Below are 23,216 nucleotides of genomic sequence, written 5' to 3'. Positions count from 1 at the left end.
TAATATAGTTAAGTTATCTCAAGACATTCTGCATTTTATTCTGAGATCCTCCAAGTTCCAAAATGATTTTGTAAAATTTGCATACACTAAGGCTCCCTTTCTGTGCTGTTAAGTTCTGAGTTTTGCCAAATGCATAGTGTCCTATACCCACAATTAAAGTGTCCTACAGAATAGTTACCATTCTAAAAACAAACCAAAACCAAACCCTAGGCTCCATTTACTGAAACCCTCACACCGTGACCCTGTGGCAACCACTGACTCTTTTTTTCGTATCTCTATAGTTCTTCCTTTTACAAAACATATAATGAGAATTATACAACATGTGTAGCCTTTTCAGACTGGCTTTTTTCACAGAGTAATATGCGTTTAAGGTTTATTCATGTCGCCATGGCTTAATAGCTCATTTCTTTTTATTGCTGAATAATATTCATTGCATGGGCATACCACAATTTGCTTATCCACTCACTTGAGGTATATCTTGGCCTCCAGGTTTTGCAGGAAGATTTTTGTGAGAACTGACGTTTTCAAATCAGCTGGACAAATACTTAGAGGAGTATGACTGCTGGATCTTAAGGTAAGACCGTTTACTTTGTATAAAACTGCCAAACTGTCTTTCTTCTAGGGTGTCTGTACCACTCTGCATTCCTCCCAGCAATGGATAATGCTGCTGTTGCTTCAAACCTCGCCTGTAATTGTTAGGGTCAGTGTCCTGGATCGCGGCCATGCGAAAGAAGCATGTGGTGGCATCTTATTGTTATGTTCTTTTGTAATTCTCCAATGAAAAGCAATTTTTAGCATCTTTTCACATGCCTAATTTCCATTCGTCTGTTTTCTTTGGTGAGATGTCTTTGCAGACCATTCGCTCGTTTTTTGATCAGGTCGTTTGTGTTCTTATTGTTCACTGTTACGAGTTCTTTGTATAGTTTGGATGCAAGCCCTTTATCAGATATGTGTTCTGCAAATATTTTCTCCCAGTCTCTGGCTTGTCTTCTCATTCTCTTAACAGTCTCTCTCACAGAGAAAAAGTTTTTTATTTTAATGAAGTCCAACATAGTAATTGTTTTTCTTTCATGGATCAAGCTTTGGGCATTGTATCTAAAAACCATCGCAAGATGCAAGGTCACGTAGACTTTCTCCTATGGTCTTCTTATATAAGCTTTAAAGTCTCGCTTTTTAAATTTAGGTCTATGATATATTTTCAGTTAATTTTGGGGAAATGTTGAGGTCTGTGCCTTGGCTCATTTTTTTTGTTGGATGTGCAACTTTTCGTTGTAAATTCTGTCCTTCCTCCATTAAGCTACCTTATCCCTTGGTCAAAGATCACTTCATTGTGTTTCACTGATCTGTACTTTTACCAATACTACCCTGTCTTGCTTACTATTGCTTTGTAGTAATTCCTGAAATTACTGTTCTGTTTTCTTCAGTATTGTGTCGGTTAGCCTAGGTCTTTTCACTTCCCACATAAACTTTAGAGTAAATTCGACAATACCCGCCAAAGAGTTTGCTGGGATTGGGATTGGGACTGCACTGAATCTCTTCATCAGTTTCACAAGTACTGACATTTTAACAATCTGATTCTGCCAATCCATACACTCTGGATATGTTTCCATTCATTTAGATGTTCTTTCATTTTTTTCATCAGAGTTTTGTAGTTTTCCATGTATACATATTGTACATACTTTGCTAGATTTACATCTAAGTATTTCATTTTGGGGGGTGCTATTGTAAAGTATATTGCTTTACTTTCAAATTCCAAAATTGTTCACTGCTGGCATATAGAAAAGCAAATGACTTCTGTACGTTAACCTTGTATTCTGTGAACCTACTGCACTTATTTCTTAGTTTGAGGAGATTTTTTAGTCAATTCCTTGGGATTTTCAATATACACAATTGTGCCCTCTGCAGATGAAAACAGTTTATTTCTTCCTTTCCAGGATATATACATTTTATCTCCTTGTAGTTTTGTAGTAGCCAGGATTATCAGTATTATGCTGAATAGAAGTACTGAGAAAGGACATAGTTGCTTTATTCTTAGTATTAGGGGAAAGCATCCAATTTCTCATCATTAAGTGCAGTGTTTTTTTGGTAGATGTTCCTTATCAAGCTGGTGAAGTTCTTCTCTATTACTAGTTTGCTGAAAAATTTTATAAGGAATGGTGCTGGATTTTTTTCAAATGCTTTTTCTGCTTCAATTGTTATGACCATATGCTTCTTCTTTACCTATTGATGGGATAGATTACATGATTGATTTTGAATTTTGAGCCAGCTTTGCATGCTGGGAATAAATCCCACTTACTTGTGGTATATGCATTGCTGATTTGCTTTGCTAATGTTTTGTTCATTTTACGTCTATGTTCATAAGAAATAATTGTCTTTAGTTTCCCTTTCTTGTAATGTCTTTATCTCATTTCGGTATTTAGGAAATGTGAGCTTCAAAGTTGTTCAGGTCAATCACTTTCCAGTATTCCAATTAGACATGTATTATAATGTTTGTAATTGTCCCAGAGTTCTGTTCCATTTTTTTCTCTCCATCACCAATTTCACCCATGCCTCCATCACCTCCCCCTGGGAACCATCAGTTTGTTCTCTATGCTTAAGAGCCAGTTACTTGGTTTTCCTCTCTCTCTCTCTCTCTCTTTTTCCCTTTGATCATTGTTTTGCTTAAGTTCCACATGAGTGAAATCTTATGGTATTTGTCTTTCTCTGACTGACTTTTTTCACTTAGCATAATACTCTCTCACTCCATTCACATTGCAAATGGCAAGATTTCATTCTTTTTTTTTCTTGGCTGAGTGATATTCCACTGTATAAAGTGGATATACCACTTCTTTATCCATTCATCAGTCAATGGACATTTGGGCTGTTTCCATAATTTGGCGATTGTAATAATGCTACTATGAATATCAGCATGCATGTATCCCTTTGAGTTAGTATTTTTCTATTCTTTGGGTAAATACCTAGTAGTACAATTGCTGGATCATAGGGCAGTTCTATTAATAACTTTCTGAGGAACCTCCATACTGTTTTCCAGTGGCTGTACTAGTCTGCACTCCCACCAAGAGACCCCTTTCTCCACATCCTCACCAATATCTGGTTTTTCGTGTTGTTAATTTTAGCTATTTTGACAGATGTGAGGTGATATCTCACCTGATGATGAGTGATGTTGAACATCTTTTCATATGTCTGTTGGCCATCTATATGTCTTTTTTGGGAAAATGTCTATTCATGTCTTCTGCCCATTTTTAATCAGGTTATTGATTTTTTTGAGTGTTGAGTTTTAGAAGTTCTTTATATATTTTGGATACTAACCCTTTATCAGATATGTCATTAGCAAATATATTCTCCCATTCCATAGGCTGCCTTTTAGTTTTGTTGATTGCTTCCTTTGCTGTGCAGAAGCTTTTTGTTTTGAGGAGGTCCCAATAGGTTTTGTTTTGTTTTGTTTTTTTGCTTTTGTCTTCCTTGCTAAAAAGACAGATCTAGTAAGAAGTCGCTGCACCAATGTCAAAGAGGTTACCGCTTGTGTTCTCTAAGATTTTAATGTTTTCAAGTCTCACATTTAAGTCTTTCATCCATTTTGAGTTTACTGTTGTGTGTGGTGTAAGAAAGTGGTCTGGTTTTTTTCTTTTGCATGTTGTTGTCCAGTATTCTGAACACCATTTGTTGAAGTGATTGTCTTGTTCCCACTGGACGTTCTTTCCTGCTTTGTCAAAGATTAATTGGCAATATTGTTGTGGGTTCATTTCTGGGCTTTCTATTCTGTTCCATTGAACTCTGTGTCTCTTTTTGTGCCATGACTGTGCTGCTTCCATCACTACTAATATAAGTAATATAAGTTGAAGTCTGGAATTGTGATGTCTCCAGCTTTGCTTTGCTTTACGCAGTTGCTTTGGCTATTCGGGGTCTTTTGTGGTTCTATACAAAGGGAAAGATATTCCACACTCATAGATCAAAAAAACAAATTTCGTTAAAACATCTATACTACTTGAAGCAATCCACACATTTAAGGCAATCCCTATCAAAATATCAATAGCATCTTTTACAGAGCTAGAACAGTCCTAAAATTTCTATTGATTTATCTTCTATCAATCTCACAGATTCTTTCCTCACCTGTGTCTAGTCCACTAATGAACCTATGAAAGATATTCTTCAAGTCAGCCACAGTGTTTTTATTTCTAGCATTTCCTTTTGATTCCTTCTTAGAGTTTCCACCTCTTCTTACATTACCTAGCTGTTCTTGCATGTTGGATATCTTTTTCCATTAAATCTTTTATTTATTGACTGTAGTTATGTAAAAAAAACTTGCCTGATAATGGGAACACCTGTGTTCTAGTGGCATCTGGATCCAATGATTACTTGGTTTCTTCAGACTGTGGTTTTTCTCTTGCCTTTTATCATGCCTTATAACATTTTACTGAAGCCCTGACTATATAGAGAAAGAGCCTATCAATTCTCAGAGTTTTATGACTTGAACAAGCTGAGAACTACATGACAGAGAATAATTCCCTTCATTTTTGTGTGTAAAAATACAACTCATGGGGTGCCTGGGCAGCTCAGTTGGTTAAGGGTGAGGCTCTTGATTTTGGCCCAGGTCGTGATCTTGCGATTTGTGGGATCAAGCCCCATGTCAGGCTCTGCGCTGACCGTGTGGAGCCTGCTTGAGATTCTGTCTCTCTGACCCTCCCCCACTTGCATGTGTTTGCATGTGCTCTCTCTCAAAATAAATAAACTTTTTAAAAAATGATTCATTAATAAAAATTTTAAAAAATACAAGGTTCCCAAGGTAGGAGTAATAAGAAAACAAAGTATTATTTGAGTATCTTGAGTAATTAATGTCAATTCTTAATTAAAAGGCATTATCTCCCACATATGTTCAGTTTGTGAAAGGTTACCTTGCCGTAATAATTCATTAAATAATTTTGACAATTTGCAATTTATGAATTCATTCTAACACCAGGCAAAATAATATGTTTTTTTTTTTAAGATACGGTAATTGAAGAGCAGACTTGTCTAGAAGCAGGACTAATTAATACAAGCTTCAGACAAGGCAAAGAAGACACTCGTGATTTTTCTTTAGCTTTTCTAAAACATAAAGACTTAGCTCTATCCACTTATATAACAGAGGAAGCTAATAATTCCAAATCTGACACGGGAGACATGTCTCACACTGTATGTTACATGAATAGTATTTGCAATAAAACAGCCATACAAAAGACGACTTTTTAATTTTGTACCACTGTGCAAATCACTGCACTTATTTTCAAGGCTGATTAGATGGCATTGGGGAGAGCAGGTGAAAAGGAGCCTACATGTGAGCATTCAATTAATGTAACTTTTATTAAAAGAACATTATGGTGGCAGAATCAAACCCCCAACTGTTCTCTGTCCTCTCGAGCAGACAAAAAGGAAAAGAAGCCCTACTGTTTAGAGGGAGAAGATCCTGTGGATAGTCCATCACTATTTTGCTTTTGCTCAGTATTTGACATTACCAGCAGACTTCCTAACAGTAGTCTCTGAAAGATGAAAGCAGACTCTCACTGGGAATTCCACACAAATGGATTAATTTGTGTCGCCATTTTTGGCATGTCGCCATGGATACGGCCATCCGATGGCCTCGGTGCAGCTGTGGGTTGATTGACGGTCCATTCACAGTGCAAAGCTTTACAAAACCAGTAACATGAAAGAACACTCATTAGTGGACAAAGACCTTACTTACACGTTTGGGTGATGCTTCAAAGACTGAATGTTACCTCTCAGTAAATCTGACCTTCCTATCAACATCACCAATGAAAGTTAAAATTACACCACGAAAGAATATATTCAAATATATTTATTTGATGCCTAGCTTTATTTCGCTTTGCCTCAACTCTGGCTAAATGACAATGGAATTGAAAACAAACCTAAAAGGGTCTGTGTTACAAATCTTACACTTTCTAAAAATTAAAAAAAAAAAAAAAAATCAAAGAACCGAAAGCCATTTCTCATTATAAACCTAGAAACTGGAATATATTTAGAGCAATAAAAGGTAATAATTCCCATCATTTACTATAAAGTGGAAAATCTGCCTTCTGCATGGATAGCATATTGGGAAATGCTGACATTTTACACTGTCACAAACACAAGAGTTCAAAGATGCTGTTTCTTTCTCTGTAATTAAACTTACCTCATGAGACTCCAAAGCTGCGTGGGAGGGAAGTACCCCACTCTTATGTACTCAAGGTAATTCTGTCAACTCAGGTTGATCACTCCAGGTATCTACTCTCTCAATTCAGGAAGCTTCCCTCCCCACATGACCAATTCTCTTTTCCCAGGGTGTGATCTGGGATCCCGAGGTGGCTTATCCATTGCCCCATCATCAAAGGGAAGGAGACTCTCTTACGCTCACCATGACCTCACTGGCCTTCCAGACCCATCCCCCCGGCCTTGAGCACTGGCCCTGTCTTGCTGCCTCCTCACTGATGTTGACATCCCTACCTGGCATCCACTCATTAGGCCCATGTTCCAGCATGCCCCTCAGCCTCTATGCCAACCCTCTGTCTGTCTGCTCAGCCACTTTGTATACTTGTTGGGGTGCTCAGAAATGTGTACCTGCTTTCTGCATGGTGCCTCATCAGATGGGTAAACTACACACGAAGTTGATTTTGACACTTTGATGTTCTTTAGCTATGAGTCTCCCTTTATTTCTATCAAAGGGCCAGAAATAACAACTCTTTCAGGACTTTTAGCACTCAAGATCCCTGCTGTTTTCCTTGGAATCCGAATCAAAAGACATCGTTTGGCATGTTACCCATGTATAATGTAAGCTAATCCATCAACATGACAGCATAAATGAAAATGAGATCCTACTGTCCTCCCCACCGCTGACAATTTCAGTAGGATTTACTATTCTGTCCTCTTTTTTTTGTTAGTGTTAAATTAGGCAGAAACACCAAATCAAAATCCACATTTTGGAATTTCGCACTTAGAAATATTTCATGTGAATTAAAATTTTAGCACCTGAGTGAGAACACTGATCAACTGAGAAATGTAGGAATATTTGCCCACATTTGTGCAGGTGCACCCTAAATTGAAGTATTCTTTGTTAAAACAGTCTGATGAATCTATCCTAAAGCAGCAAAATTAGGTAAAACTAATGTGAATCACACATGGGACTATGTCATGTAGGTAAAATGTGGATCTGGATGAGATATAAAAGATTTATGTTCTATGTCTTTTTTTCTATGTTGCTATTTATAAGCTATCCAAGTTCATTACTCTGGGGTATACAAGGACACCAGAGAGGAAGGGGGAAGCAGCTGGGGAGTAGAATCCAAGTGATGAAAAGGAAGGAAAATTAATGAGGGGAAAAAAAAAACCTCCTAGGTGAAAGAAACCTCATAGCAAAATAAAGAGTACCAGGTACATTTCCAAAAGTGAGTAGGTAGTGGGCAACACAGAGAAATGTAGTTTAATTGTCTGGTTTGCACCTGTTGTAAAAGCTGCTTTCTACCTCCTTTCAGATAATAATGATAATATCAGGTCTATTCCTTTCTCCTATATTTGTGCTTGAAATTCAATGGTAGTTAACTCTGAGATGATACTTTGATCAGGAAAGAAGAAAAGAGCCTTTGTATTCAGTTTTCTGTGAAGCCTCAATCCTAAACCTTTGAAAGTGAACAGTGGCCAGAGAGAGGGCAAAAGTCCCGGGCCTTACAAATATTAAATAACAATGAATAAAGACAAAATGAACGACAGCCATTTGGGAAAGATTATTTCATTTATGAGAATCATTGTTATAGATGGCGAGGTAGTAGACACAGGGTTTTTCTTGGGCCTGATTTTTTAAATACATGCAGTTAGGGAACAGAAGTGAATGGGAAAATTGGTCTTAAAAGAGAATTAGGCCGAATCTTTCATTTTAATAAACCCAGAGTCTGGGAATCTCTGTGTGTCCTTTAAAAAGTCTTAGTTCACTTTTCTACATCCTAAAGCTCTTGGGTGCCAAACAGATTTCAAGCAAAATAAAAATTGAAAAATATAAATCCCCGGGGAGAAAGTTACAAATTAAGTATAGAAATATATTGATCTATATTAATTTTACTCCTGGAAATTTCTGATTGTTTTCACCTGTAGTAAAGGAGCATTTTAGTTATTTTAAGCTTTTAAATCTATTTGTCCAAATGAACATTATGAAAATTCTCTAAGACCTTGCATGTCATTTATCAAAACAGAACAGATTGATATCTGGCTGCAATATCAATAGTGACTCCCTAATGTCATTAATTTATTCACAACGAACATGACCACATTATTGACTGAGTTTGTAATTTTAAAGATAATTGTAACAAAAATTTTAGAACTTGTTGATGGCAACCCCTTCAGCAGTCAGGAGACAATAAAATATAAAATATAAATATAAATTGAATAATACAATTCCATGGTGACCTATATTCATGAACATTTTTTAAGTTAAAAATAAGGATTTTAAAATGCTTTGCCAATATGGAAGGCTTATGGGGGAAGAAGGCCACTTACAACCTGAGAAAGAGCAAAGGTGATAAAGAGAAACGTCACTCGCCATCACAGCCGAGGGCAGGGATGGGAACTGACGATCTCAGTTGTCGTCAGAGTGCCTCACTTCCATTAAAATATCAGAGCAACAAACTTCTCAGAAACGCCCAATTTATATTTCAGAGTACAATAATACACATATGATACAATCGAGGGGGAAATTTGACATGGAGTTTTTAAACGTAATCGTCCGTAAGTAATTACAGTTTATGTCTCTGTAGAATTCTACTCTCTGCCCTACAGTTTTCTCTTAATTGAGTACTTGGCTTTTTAACTTTGAACTTCACAGTTTATTTCTTTTTCTCTGCCAGTCACATTTTACTTCCTATTGATTTTTTTTTTTTTTAAAGCAGCAACTATATTTAGTCCAGATAGAGTAACAGGGACTAACTTTTCTTGAGTAGTTACCACAGACCACACACTCTGCTCCAAGCTTCACATACTTGATCTCACTTGAACCTGTACCTGGAGTGTTAGTATCCCTTTACAAATAAGCAAGCTGAGATCCAGAGAGGTTAAGCAATTTGCCGAAAATCTCAAAGCTAATAAATGGCTGAGCCAAGACATGAATCCATTTTGGTTGTACTTACCACTTTCAGACAAAACTCTTCAATGTTCTAAGAGCCTTGTTGCATGCTCTATTTTACTAATATGAGTCTACGACTTTACTGATAAACAGGTTTTCATACATTGAATTCAGGCTAAACTAAATGTGACTGATTTAGGCTAAAATAAATCTGAAAGTTATTTTTTAATCAATTAAGGTCAAAAGGCAGCAAGGGGGAATTTTCTCAAGAGGCTTTCAAGTATCTGGGAGCTAAGATGTAGAGAAATGTAAGCATACAGCACTCAGGCTCAGAGTGAACCCAACAGCAACAAAGGGAACACACCTGTGCTGACAGCGCATCCTTCCCTTGGAGCCAGGTGGCGGGGAAGAGGGTGTCATGATCTTACCCTTGCCCTTTTTCAGTTTTCTATTCCTGCTCAAGTCTGGACCACACTCACATCTTGCCTTCTCTATTCTCTTTCACGACATTGACCCAAAGCAGGAACACAATTTTTTCTCTCTACTTCCCCAAGCATTACCAGAGCCCACTGTGTGGGACAGCATTTACCACACAAGATGATCAGAGAGGGTCAGCGGGGTATAGCTGATGTCCTAAAAGCAAGAATGATGGTATCCTCTGATGCAGATCAGCTGCATTTCCAAGCTCTTTTCCATTCCTTACTATCCAGCAGAACTACGAGGGCCCCAATGAGTTTTCTATGCTGAAATCAGCCAGTGAGGTTCCTTTCTGCCTCCAACCTTCTCAGATCACACTTACCTCCCACTTCAAGCTGCTACAGGGCATCATTGTGCTCAGGGCAACCTGCAGAGGGGATTCCAGAACACTTTGCCTGAAGAAAACAGATACAAGGAGCATAATTTAAATGTCAGCCACATTTTACCAGAATGTGGTCAGATGTGTTTTAATCATAATAACAAGAGAGAAGAATGCATTTCAGGAATGGAAAGATAATTCAATATAATAATCACATTTTCTTTTTAAAAATATCAACAGAGTTAAAAACCCTCCAGAATAGACTGGAGATTAGTGCTCAACAACAAAGTTATATATAAATAAGTAATTCAATGCTGCTTTTTAGAAAAACTGTTTAAAAAATAATAGGAAATAATACCAATAAAAGTAGCAACAAGAGATATGAAATACTTAAGTAACAGTGTGCAGAACTTCAGTAAAGAAAATTAACTTTATAGAGGGACTAAAAAAAACGCACCAAGTAAATTAAAAGACCATGCTTATGCATGGAAAGATTCAGAGGTACGAAGATGTTCATTTCCTCACCGTGACTCTAGAATCGGAATGCCCTGTCAATCAAATAGCAAACAAAGGGTATTTATTTTTTCTGATGGATTTTCTTTTTTATTTACAATGAACATAATTTGATAATTCGTACGGAAGACATACGTGAACATATATTTATGTGAACTCCTCTGCAAAATATTAGAAATAAACAGAATGACAGAATGAACTAATGAACAGAAAAGACAGTTTCAACTCTTATGGAAGTTTTATTTATAGTGTGAGAGGTAGAAAGTTAAAAAATACACAGATAGGGGCACCTGGGTGGCTCAGCCAGCTAAGCGTCTCACTTCAGCTCCTGTGCTGATCTCACAGCTCACGGGTTCTAGCCCCATGACAGACCGTGCTGACAGCTCAGAACCTGGAGCCTGCTTCACATTCTGTGTCTCTGTCTCTCTCTGCCCCTCTTCCCTCTCAAAAATAAACATTAAAAAAAATTTTTTTAAAGACACAGATGAAAAAAATTACAGAATGTGATGTATAAACAGGACACTAAAATAATGGATCAGACCTAATTGGACAATAAAAAGCTCCCTGGGAAGTAAACTTTAAGCTGTAACAAAGAACAGCTAAAGACAGATATGTACATCTAGAAAGACTGAAAATATAGACCATAATGTTAAGAGTGGTGAGAGATATTAGTCATGTTTTCTTCTTTACATGTGTTTAAAATTTCTGGGATAAACTTAAAAAGTTCAAAGAAAAAATGATTCATTTTTAAAATAACTTGAAACCAAAGACCACAGCAACTGTTGTGAGTTTTTCTAGAAAGCCCTTTATAGAAGCCATTGGCTGAACATCTATTTATTACTCCAGTTTCTTTTATTTTAAAAAATGTATTTAACCACTGAATGGATATAGATACAGATGAATGAAAGCCATTTTCCCAGAGTCAGTGTTCACAAACATACTCCGAGTACTTTGAGTACTGAAATACCTACAGTCTTCATTTCAGCAATTTATATAATCATGTTCTATCCTTATATAAAATTGGTGAAAATACAGAACATTGATACTTATCTGATTTTTTTAAATATTATTTTAAATTTCATGGGTTTTTTTTTTTTTTTAAGTTTATTTGAGAGAGACAGAGTAAGCGCACACAGGGGAGAGACACAAAGAGAGCTAAAAGAGAATCCCAAGCAGGCTTGGACTGTCAGCACAGAGCCTGACGTGGGGGCTTACATCACAGACCATGAGATCACGACCTGAGCCCAACACTCAACTGAGTTGACTCAACTGAGTCAGACACTCAATCAACTGAGCCACCCAGGCACCCTTCATGATGTTATTTTTTTAAAAAATCCATGGGCCAGTTAGACACTAGAAGAAGTTCTATTAGTCTCTTTTAATTTATTACTTAATTTCATTTCTACTGATGTTTTTTTTAATTATTTATTTTAGAGAGAAAGAGAGAGCACGTGTGTGTACATGTGGAGGAGGGGCAGAGAGAGAGAGAGGGAGAGAGAGAATCCCAAGCAGGCTCTGTGCTACCAGCACAGACTCTGGTGTGGGGCTCAATCTCATGAACCGTGAGATCATGACCTGAGTTGAAATCAAGAATCAGATGCTTAACCAACTGAGCCACGCAGGTGCAGGTGAAAAATGTTTTTCATTTTTATAGGTGTTCTGAATTCATTTTTTTTTAATTTAAGGAAAGTATGGCAAGAAGAACACACCTTTCACAAGTTAGAATAAACTGGAATTATTGTTGATTTCTAGTATCTTCTATATCTAATATCTAGCCAATGTGAGCCCACTTACCTATTTTTTTCCTTCAAAATATGGAAAGTTGAAAATATTGCCATGTAAGATATAAAGATAATTTTAATAAGCATTTTGATACCTACATAAACTGCTCTGGTTTAAAGCTTTTCATTGGGTAATACTGAAATCAGTATAACTATCAACAGATTTTTTTTTTATAATTTACTTATTCTCAATCTGAAATATACATCTTTTTGCCTTCCAAATGGTGTAGTTAAATGACTATTTTTAAAGATGGTGAATTATTTAGATTTCACGTTATACTAATATCTCTTCAGACATAATCTCCCATTAAATAACTGGTGAGCCTTCCAAATAAATTCAATGAGTTAAATCTTAGACACGATAAATAAATTTCAGCATTAGAAATGCATGAACCCATCGAAGGTCTGCTTCAGGGGACTGTTCTAGAGCAGTAATTGGCAAGTGGTATGAAGCAATCAGTTAGATGTTCCCAAGGGCAAGTAGGAGCGAAAGCATTGTGGTCCTGGCTCAAGGACACCCCAGATGCTCAATCCATCATGAGCAGAGTCCACTTTGTTTTACACGACACTTGTATACTTCATCAGGAGAAGTGCTAATCAACATGCAATAGCTTTTATTTCAACATTTAATGCTTATACAGGGTAAGTCACTGGTAGCTCTTCCAAATAGTTTCTGGGACAGGGAAGAGAAGCCAGAATAAGCAATGCAAGCCTGTTGCCCAACCAATGACCTTTATCTTGAGCTAGAGTTACTTTGTGATGTAGATGTTGGAGATGGTTCATTTCGTATGTGACTTCAATCCAAACCAGCTCCCTAAAATGAGGTGAAAATGAAACTTGAGATTCCAAAGAACCAAAGGAGGAGCAAGATATAATGTGTGCTACTGCTAAATGCTGTTCAGTAGAGCTATTGGCAGGATTTTAGTTTTCTCCTCTGGTATACGTAGGGGCTCACCTTCTAAGAGTAAAGTAGGAAAAAAAAACAAAAGACCATGTGGCATTTGTATCCAAATTCAAATATCTTCCATTCACATTTGCAATTAAGACTCTCAACAAGGATCATCAATCCCAAGAGATGAGAGAGTTCTATCATGAGAGACTTAACTGCCAGTGGTTATCCTTTAAGATCTGGAACAAAAATTGTCTTTCAAAATTCTCGTGCCAAATGAGACAGAGGGAAGCAGCTGGCAAAATGAGGTAAAGAGCACAGAAGAGCTTGCCGGAGATGTGTTGTTAAATTTGTTGATACTTTAGTTTGAATCTACGATCTACAAACTTGCCCAGTTATCTTAGCTGTTTTCCAAGTCAACAGAACCTCAGATGGTCTTAACTTAGAGCCTGTACCTCCTCTGTCTCAAACTTTCTGGAAAACATCTGGAAAACATCAACATCAAGCCCTCAACCACAAAGCTTCATACAGGGTGTGAACATGACAATCACTTCATAGGTATGTGTTCACTAAATCTGGGTCCCCTGTGACCCCATTTATTTTGTTTGCTTCTTTAAAGATTTGATGGGGAAACATGGATGGAAATAGGAAAAAATATCCCTAGGGTATTATTTATTTTATTCACCAAAATAGATAACGGAGAAAAGAAGAAAAACTGTAAATATATCTCAATCTCATTTTTTAGGAAAGGAAAGGTCTATCATACTTGATCTGTGAAGGAAGCATTGGATTTAAAGAAGCAATATTCTAGGAGAACTCACAATTCTCCTTCCCATCATGCCTCATAGCAAACTATCTACAAAGCATACTGAAGGAAAAGAGAGGCTTTATGAATAGGGTGCCTAAGGTTTCATCTGCCTGAGAGAAGGCTTACATATAAGAGGTAGGTGCTTTTAAAAAGGAGCAAGTCAGTGTACACATTTGGGTTGGGAGGACAGACAAGATGTGGACAAGAGGGTAACCTGGTACTGACAACTCAAGGCAAACATACAAAGGATGAGAAGCTCCTTAGTCAGTAATACAGAAGGAAGTATTATCAGCGTGTTGAAGCATTTGAGGAACCAATACATTCTCTTAAAAACAACTGAGAAATGAAAGTAGACTAAATGTCAGTCTGATCTGGCACTTTCTAAATGGCAGTTGCTCTGATATCCACCTCTGTCTCCAAGAAGTACGTATTAATTATAAATCCATCTATGGGGTGTGGATTTACTTCTCACAATGTTACCATGACATATGAATCTGTATCCCCGTTTTTTAGTTTATTTTGTTTTAAAGCTTATTCAGAGAGAGAGAGAATCCCAAGCAGGCCCCACACCCTCAGTACAGAGCCCAGTGTGGGCTCCGTCCCACAAGAGCCACGAGATCGTGACCTGAGCCAAAATCAAGAGCCGGTCACTTAACCGACTGAGCCACCCAGGCGCCCTTCCCCATTTTGAACGTGGGGAGACCAACATTCAGTGTCAATATCCTGCCAAAAGCCACAGGGCTGCCAATGCCCAGGCTGACAACAATGGCCGTCATGGCCAATTATCAAGCGTGGCTCCTGAAGAAGGGAAGAACGAGAGGAGGTCGCAGCAGGAGGAGCGACAGAAGAATGTGGATTATTACGTGAGGGACCTTGGGTTCATCTCAAGGTACACCAAACTACTTTCCTTCTTAGGAAAACAGTGTGCTCGCTGGCTTCTGCGTTCTTTCTCAGGATTGCGTGCTCTGCTGGAAAATACCTCCTCTACCTTTCCACTTTCTCTCTTCACCTGATAACTCATGCTCAGCCCCTCCTTCTTAATTATTTTTTTATTTTTTCATCCCTTCCTTTAGAAGGCCTGGACTGGTGCTCTGGGGAGTGTGGTACTCCCATGAGCTCCTGCACCACTGTCCCCATGCTTGTCCTGGTCACACACTCACCAACCACGACTTGGTGTCTGTTCGTATGTTTATGTACCTCTCTTGGCCATGAGCTGCTTAAGAGCAAGAACTGTCTTTTTCACCCCGTTGGCCACAGAGTTTCATTCAGTGCCTGGGACACAGGACGAGTTTTTACACACACAGTCGTAGAAAAAGACGGTGATAAGATAAATAGGATAAAGATAAATGGGAAGAAGTAGACTCAAATGATATATTGTCAAATGATACGAAATGGTACGATGATGCTATCGAGGGCAGGCCAGGTTTAGAAAGAAGGGTAAGGATGCATTCCTCCACGGTTCCGAGACTACAGGATTGGCTTTGCCTTCTGAGGGAGAATGGGAGAGCACGAAGGACCCGGCAGCAGCTCAGGAGAGCCTTGCTCAGCAGAGTCTTTGGTGACACAGGTGAAGCGGGAGTTCCGGAAGACTGTGCCTTACTCTGAAGAGACTTCCCATTATACTCAGAATGAAATTGGAGTTTCTTACCATCCTCCCCTGGCCCGACATGATCTGCCCCTGCCTGTTTCTCTAGCCACATCACCTGTTTTCCATCCTCTCACTCCCCTTGCTCCAAACGCTGTGATCTTCTGGCTATCTCCGGAACATGCCAAGCGTATTCCCGCCTCAGGTCCTACAGGGTTGGCTGGCTCCATTTTTACATTCAAGTCACCCCCTCCCACAGGAGGGCATCTACAAGGACACTGTAAAACGTCTTCTCCCACCCCCTAGTACTGGCATGCTCTTTCCGTGCAGACTCATCTCGAAAGTTCTATTATTTGTTGGCTGGTTTGACGATGTACTTGAACGTTAAGCTCCAGGAGAGCAAGTACTGACTTTTTCACTTTTGGGTCCCCGATGCCTGGTGCACAGCACGTGCTCAATAAATATCTGTGAATAAATGAGTCATCCACGATCCTGCACTTTGGTATTACAGCATTATCAGTAAGAACGGATAAATATGAAAATAATAGCTAATAATAGTAAACACATGTTAGGCTACTATATCCTGGGTGTTGTTTTAAGTGTCCTATGTGTATTAATACATTGAGTCTCCAGAAAAGTCTATCATTGTCCCAATTTTGCACATGGAAACCTAAGGCTCTGAGGGTTTACAGTGTTTAGCATACAGTATAATGTACCTACCAGGTAAGGTTAAGATACATAAACTGATAGCATCTGGTTTTCTAACTGATCACGTGACTTAAGACGCAGTTCTTAAAATTCACTGCTTCCACATCTTTGATGCTACCACCTTGGAGGAAACTCTCACTCTGTCTTTGGGATCTAGTGCCTATCTCGCCACCACTGTGAAGGGGTCCCCTGCAGCACCGGGTGGGCCATTGTGTCCGCTCCCAACAGAGCCCTCCACATACATACCTGTGTTAGAGCTCAAGAACATTTACACTGACCCTGCGTGTTTACCTGGCTGTCCCTCTGCTCAGACAGAATTCTCAGAGGGCAGGGATGCTGTCTTTTGGCCCTGCTATCATCCACGCCTGTGACAGCACCCAACACAGAGCAGATTCTCAGACAGTGTTTACTGAATCAATGCCACCAGTGTTCATCAACTGAAAAATTGTTTCAGTGCTTGTTCCTTCAAACGGACTCTCCAGGTGTTCACTAGTTAAATATGTTTTTTAAACAATCTCCAAATGATTGAGTTTTGATAAAGCGGTGACTGTTTGGCTTTTTGTTAGGGAAAAATCAGGTTAATTCAGTCACATATTTCATATTTTAGTCACATCAGAGACAGGCAGCTTGCAAAACAGATATGCACCTTAGGAATGTACATGAATTTGACTTTTCCTTAGCCGTGCTATTCAAAGCATAACCATGGGTTTGAGAGTCCCTTTATATATAAGTAGTAGCTCATTTGGGTACTTTTCAGCTCACTCCTGTAATACACAATTAGCTCGGTCTACATAAGAAACCTTCTAGCAGTTTCACATTGGGATTTGGTTAAGCAGATAATCTAAAACAGTGGATGTTTTCCTAAGGCTTATCTGAACCATCCAAAGCTCTGGAGTTGACTACGCTGGGCTAGAAATCTTAGAAGGAGAGGTGTTCTCATAATATTTTTCAACACAATTTGTTTCTGGCTTCGGCCAAAAACAATGTAAGAGAGATCTGTCGACACATTAAGGTCCAAAGTTAGATTTAAAAAGAGAGAGAGAGAGAAAGACTTGGAGGCGAGGGGGGGGGGGAAAAAGCCTTTGAAATTAAAAAGAGTTCCATCCTGGCTTGCAGTTCAAACAGCAACAATAAAACCACAAGTGGTAAACGCACTGGACGTTCATTCTTTATTTTAACAGATGACGGTGTGGCTTTCTTTCAGCTAGGACCGGGTCCGTTCAGTCTTCCCCTGCCTCTGGCGAAGTCATCTCAACTGAAGGACTGGGAGACGATGGAAAGGTACCCAGTGCAAGGAGGGCAGCTTATAATAAGAAAGTCAATAACAGGAAATAGGAGGTGTTCACACAAGCATTAAAAGGTGCCTTAAGTGTGAACATGGCGGGGGGGAGGAGTGAAAACAAAGCAATGGCTGAGGCCAAAAAGCAGACTCTTTGGCCCTGTGGAGGAAAACTCTGCCCGCATCTTTGAAATAGGCTCATTTTTCAATGTCAGGCCACTGTAATGGAACCCATGTTCTAGGAGCAACCCAGGAAACATTAGGTACCAGCTGGGCTTCAACGTAGACTCCAGTTAGCACACCTACAGATAATTTCACATTTCCAAAAGCATTGCCGGTTCTTTTATTAACGTAGGAACTATTCTGCTTTCAGCATTCGGTGCAGCGAAACACAATTTAATTACCTAAATTTGATGTATTTGATACTTGTTTGGAGTGGACTAGATTTCCAGGAAGCTCGCGAGACCCAGCTCCGGCTGCATCATGTAGGTGCGCGGTTCCGTGCAAAGTGGAACACAAAGAAAACCACAGTGCACAGAACCTGTATGAGAAGAGGAAAACAACAAACCCATCTAGAGTCAGCCACTGAAAAGAGGCTTAACCTTAATGAGGCTACCGTGTTATCCCACAGATGCTGTAGTGTAAAAATAACCAAATGGAGCAAATCTTTGGCATTTCCCTTTATTTTCCAAACCAAATTGGTATCGCCCGCCACAATGATCCACCTCATTCATTGGGCTAGTCCTGTGTTTCGGGCAGTTCCCTACATTAAAGCCTGTCTTCAAAGAACGAACTTCTAACACCCCAGAAAACATCCAAAAGACTCTAGGAATGATTTTTTAAATAGAGCTCAGAATCACCTGACTGGAGCAAATGCATAATATCTCAAGGCAGAGAGGGAGAGAGGGCGAAGTCACTTCAGAATGTTTCCAGGGGCGGTGTCTGTACTCGAATTTTTCATACTCCCCCATATTCCCACCGTAACTGTAAGGCTGCGCTTGCCCCGAGCTCTCACTAAACCCTTCCTTTTCCACAGTTTCTAAAATATTCCAAAGGAAACCAAATACAGTTACAAAGGTGCATGTGGACACCCAAGTGGCCCATTCGTGATATGTGATTGCTCATTACCGGTAGTGGAACTGGTGGGGAATTTGAAACCCATTTAGAAATGTTCAGAATTATCTTAGGAGGAGCGAGAACCTTACTTGGGCTGAAGCTGTCTGAAACGAATAGGAAAAGAGAGGCTCAAAGGCTATTTGTGCATCTCAACACATTCCAGTCCTGGCCCGGTTGGGTGCAGATGTCTCACTCTCTTCTCACTGAGGGGGACCAGGGGAGTTAACGGAAAACAGTGCAGTAATGTTCTACCACCTGCCTGCCTTTCTTCACCAGGAGCAGCAGAGAAGGTTAAAAAACCTGTTTATGGTTGAAAGATTTCTTTCTAGTCACACCACACTGCACATAAAGCTGTGACTCCCACAGAAAGCTTGCTGCTGTTTTCCTTCCTGTGTTCTTTTGAACCCTAAGAGAGTTGGCAACAAGGGTGAAGGACACAGAACTATTACCTCGAAGACAGCAAGGAGCTCCAGGGGGACGATGCTGCATGGAGCTCCTTTCAGAATGCAGACAATAATAACTGGGGTCTGGGGTTGCCTGAGAGCCCAGACCGCCACCCATCATGCCAAAGCCATGGCAATGGACACGTTTCTGTAGGGAATTTAATCTGGGCCACACATAGGAACAGGTCAAGTCCGGTTATGCCGGCAGTCTGTCTGTCCACAGCCACACGGGCTGTGAGGCATCCGCTGCTCCCTCATTCCAACAGCAGTTTGGGGATTCCCAGAATAAAGAACTATGTCATTACAATCCTGTGGTGTAGACAGAGGTGTGGGATGCCATGACTAATCCAGAGCCATCTGTGGACTTTCTCTCCTCTGCGTCGGAAGCACCTCTGGGAAGCCCCTGTCTGATGGGCACGACGGACAGCAACTGTCCCCTTCTCTGACTTTCTGGATCCCTGATGTTCCCCTGACAAACACTAGTAAACAAAATCAAGCAAGGACCCGGCACGCAGGAGCTGTGAGAGGGAGAATGAAAGAAAATGAGGTGAAGACAAGATGTTAAACAAATAATATCCTGATAACTACTTTCGTGACAATTGCAACAAGGGCTATGAACAAGTTTGTGAGGCCGGCAAAGCGGAGCTCCCATACTCTGCATCACTAACTCAGCACCTATCATTCGGCACGTAATTGATTTCTAGAGGTCATATATTTCTGTGCCTTTGAGAGCTCTCCCTAATCTTTCTGGGTAGACTGTAAGCTCATGATAGGCAGGGACTTGGCCCACGAGACTACTTATCTAGCAGACAGGCTTGTCGTAGCCATTCAAAAACACATGATGGTTTATTTTGAATGACCTGAATCATGTTCATGAACACACTTCTGTAAGAAAGAAGAGGGGGAGATCATTTATAGCCAAGGTCACCGTGGCTGCTGCGTACCTTGAGCGACGCTGCTGAGGAAGGACAAGTGTTTTAGAGGCACGAATCTCTACACCCCTCTAGGCCACAGCTGAAAAGTGTGGCAAAAGAAAATGGAAAGAATTAATTTCCAAATTCTCCAAATCCTCCACCTTCTATACTTCTAAACGAGGGGACCTGCCGCTGAGAGCCCATAGTTCAGCAGATATCATTCGGGAGCCTTCAGGGATGCCAGGGTAACAGTGGAACCAAGCAGAGGGTGGAAAGTTGCTTTTTTTCCCACGAAATGAGGTGAGAAGAATGAGGCTGGGGTAAAGGAATGGTGGGGATGTAGAGAAAGGAGACACGGCACACCCAACTCTTTGTGCTAAATGTCTCATACAAGTGATACTGTAAAAGAAAAGCAAGGAAAACAGGATGTGCCTAACATCCAGGGAGTTTTCATAAGACAGAAACACCCAGCTGGCAAGATGGGCTTTTACACTCACTGCTTCAATGGAAGCAGGAACTGAATCAGAGGTAAATCCCTTCTCCCAGCCTCCATCCAGCCACATCACTACTTCTACTGGGTCTTCCCATCTTTGTCTGCAGCCTCTGCCCATCCTGTTCTCTCAACCCAAACTGACTGCTGTGAGGACCATTCAATCAGGATCCTACTTCCTGCTGATTTATCTGAGGAACTGTTTATTGTAAAGGTGGCAGTGACTAATGTGCCCCTGAGATAACCTATTCTCATTCTAATAAGAGCAGGAAAGATCCTACGGCCCGGGAATAACCATAATGTGAAAGTCCTTGGAAAGGTGAAATTTGACCATGAAGGGCTCCCCACACTTTTCACACCCCATCACACAGTCAACACCTGCTTCAACTATAACGCGCAGCTCTGACTACCTCATTCACCAAAACTCTGCACTGACTTTCTCAGGTTCTTGCCAAGCATGTTGGCAAAGCCCCAAATAGTGCCCTAAATCCCCGAGGCACCTTTCAGCTGCTAGAAATAATGCTTCTCTTCTCCTACAGTATAAAGAAGATTCTGTTCAGGAATCACTGTCGGTGAGTATTCAAACTTCATGCAGATCAGTCACGTTTATTCTGCACTTTGCTCTCTGATCAAAAAACCTGACAACAACCACAAGAATTTTCCATAATTCTGGCTACAAAGCTCTCCAGAAATACAGTATCTATTAAGTTGGCTTTTGGAGTGTAATATCAGAAAGAGCAAGTCTTTTTAAAACCACAGAGAGAATAAAGTTGCAGAGTTTGGGATTGTTGGGGCAGAGCTCCAGACTCCCCACCAGGTTCAGCCCTGTAGTAACATTTGTTCCCCTTTCCAACTTGGCTCGAAACTACTAAGACCTTTTCTGCACACAGAATGTTTATCGTTTTTCTCCCCCACTGTTATTCATGATTGAACCAGCTCTACAAGGCAGGTGTGGGAAATGAAATATTACTGAAATACAAGGTGATGATAACCATTAGATTCCAAGCTAAATTTTCTAGCCAGGACTTAAATCATTTAAACTTCATATAATTTCAGAGACTACCTTTTTTTCTTAAGATAAAAAGAAAAACACCCGGTGTGTTATTTGGTGGACTGAAACAGAAGGAACCAGAGGAAATTACCTTTGGTGGGAAGGATAAGTAGTTATATATTTTATCTGTCAAATCCAACTATTCCTTGTAAATCCTGAATGGCCACTGCTTTTTTCTCCCCCTCCTCTTCTGGTATTGTCTCTTTTGTGTATGTCCAGATGAGAAATTAGAATATATTTCAGTTCTAGCCTAACTTCCCCAGATATCAAGGAGGTGGTAGTGTCTCCTTAACATAACACCATTGCTTATTAATTAAAATTGCAACAAACGTTTAAGAGTTCCCTTGATGACTGTGCAAAATAAAGGTGGATCTTGGGCCATCAATGCCCTCTCGAGTGAGGTAAAAACGAACTTCAACACCAAGAAGGAAAATTGAGACAAAGAAAGGCAAAGATCTCAAGGCAAAAATGTGATCCATTTGCTTATTTCACCTAGAAAGCAAATAAATGCCAGTTAGGAGAAGATGATTGATTCTGTACACCAAGAACTTGACCATGACAGTCCTGGTACATTTGTGATGACAGCTGTAAGTCCTCATTAATGTGTACCCTCTGTTTCTGAAACCACAGATTATTAGAAAGATAAGGGAGATTCTCGGTGATTCGCAAACTGTGTTCTAGCAAAACTAGGATTCAGAGGAGAATGTGCTGGACCACTTCGAGGCTCAGGGGATAGTCCAAGAAGGCAGGTCACCCCTCTTCCACATCATCTCTCCTCTGACCTGCTATATGGGTCATGCAGTGGTCCCTTGAACAATGCCCGGCACTTAGTCGGTACTTAATAAATATTTGTTGACCAACAGAATAAACAAATATTTGTGAAACGGAGATCCCACTTAGGACTGAAGACTCACAGGACCACGGCTAAAAAAAGAAAGTGAGAAAGAGGAGAAAAAGAAAACATGTGAAACACCATGCTGAAGTTCAGGGCCCTGAGGGGTGAATATCTTGCCCGCGGTGTGTAAGTCACTGCCCACACGCAGTCCCAGCCTCCAGACCTTCAGCTCCTGATGGCACACTGGGCTGCCCGCCGCTTCACAGACTTAGAGCCCATGTCATGAGCATGCTTCGTCACCTTTGTTCTGCTAAAGAAGCTCCAGACAGGCCTCTATCTAAATCTTCCAAACCTTGACTCAAGTAGTTAGTAATAGAATTACAGTCAGTAATGCATGAAGTTAGTAGGCAAAGAAATTATCGAAATATACTGGTTGATGACCATAATCCATAAATCTCTCAGCTTAAGTGAAACAGGAGGCTCTACAAAACCAAAATCGTGGTTCGGCCGCCTTTCTCTCACTTCAGCTTCTTTTATCTCCTCCTTCTCTAGTTGTGGGAGCAACGGGCTAACCCTCTTGGAACAGAGCTTATTCGGGAGATTTCCATTCTGACTCAGAGAGGAAATACCAGGAGGATCATGAGGGAGTTGGCTCTTGAGAGACTTCTACCCAGGTTACATACCGCAGGGAAGGAAATGTGTTGGATAATATTCAGAAGACAAATAATACTAAATTATGGGGGTTTACCAACGTAGATCCCATTCAAAATAATCTGTTATTAACATTTGACTTTTAGTTAAAAAACTCTTTGCTGTAAATTCTGTAATCTTCATCCTTCCGTACCACTTTCCTTCAAATATATCCTTGTCTTGATTAGGAATTAGTTCATATTAAATGATCTGACAGTGATTACCATTATACCAATGCAACA

At 40.0% G+C, this 23,216-nt stretch overlaps 1 long non-coding RNA gene across 1 annotated transcript in view; it reads right to left on the bottom strand.

Annotated features, from left to right (window-relative positions):
* The window catches only part of LOC147581455 (uncharacterized), a 119,566-nt gene that overhangs the window by 41,534 nt on the left and 54,816 nt on the right, over window positions 1-23,216 (bottom strand). Inside the window, exon 2 of the long non-coding RNA XR_015249669.1 lies at window positions 9,876-9,948. This is a non-coding gene — a long non-coding RNA (uncharacterized LOC147581455). The remainder of the gene's footprint in view (window positions 1-9,875; window positions 9,949-23,216) is intronic.

This window comes from Puma concolor, chromosome B1, assembly GCF_028749965.1.
Source record: "Puma concolor isolate L17-30 chromosome B1, mPumCon1.1.hap2, whole genome shotgun sequence".
Classification (NCBI taxonomy): Eukaryota; Metazoa; Chordata; class Mammalia; order Carnivora; family Felidae; genus Puma; species Puma concolor.
Note: the sequence above shows the minus strand (reverse complement) of the source record. Positions and strands in the feature narration are given on the sequence as shown.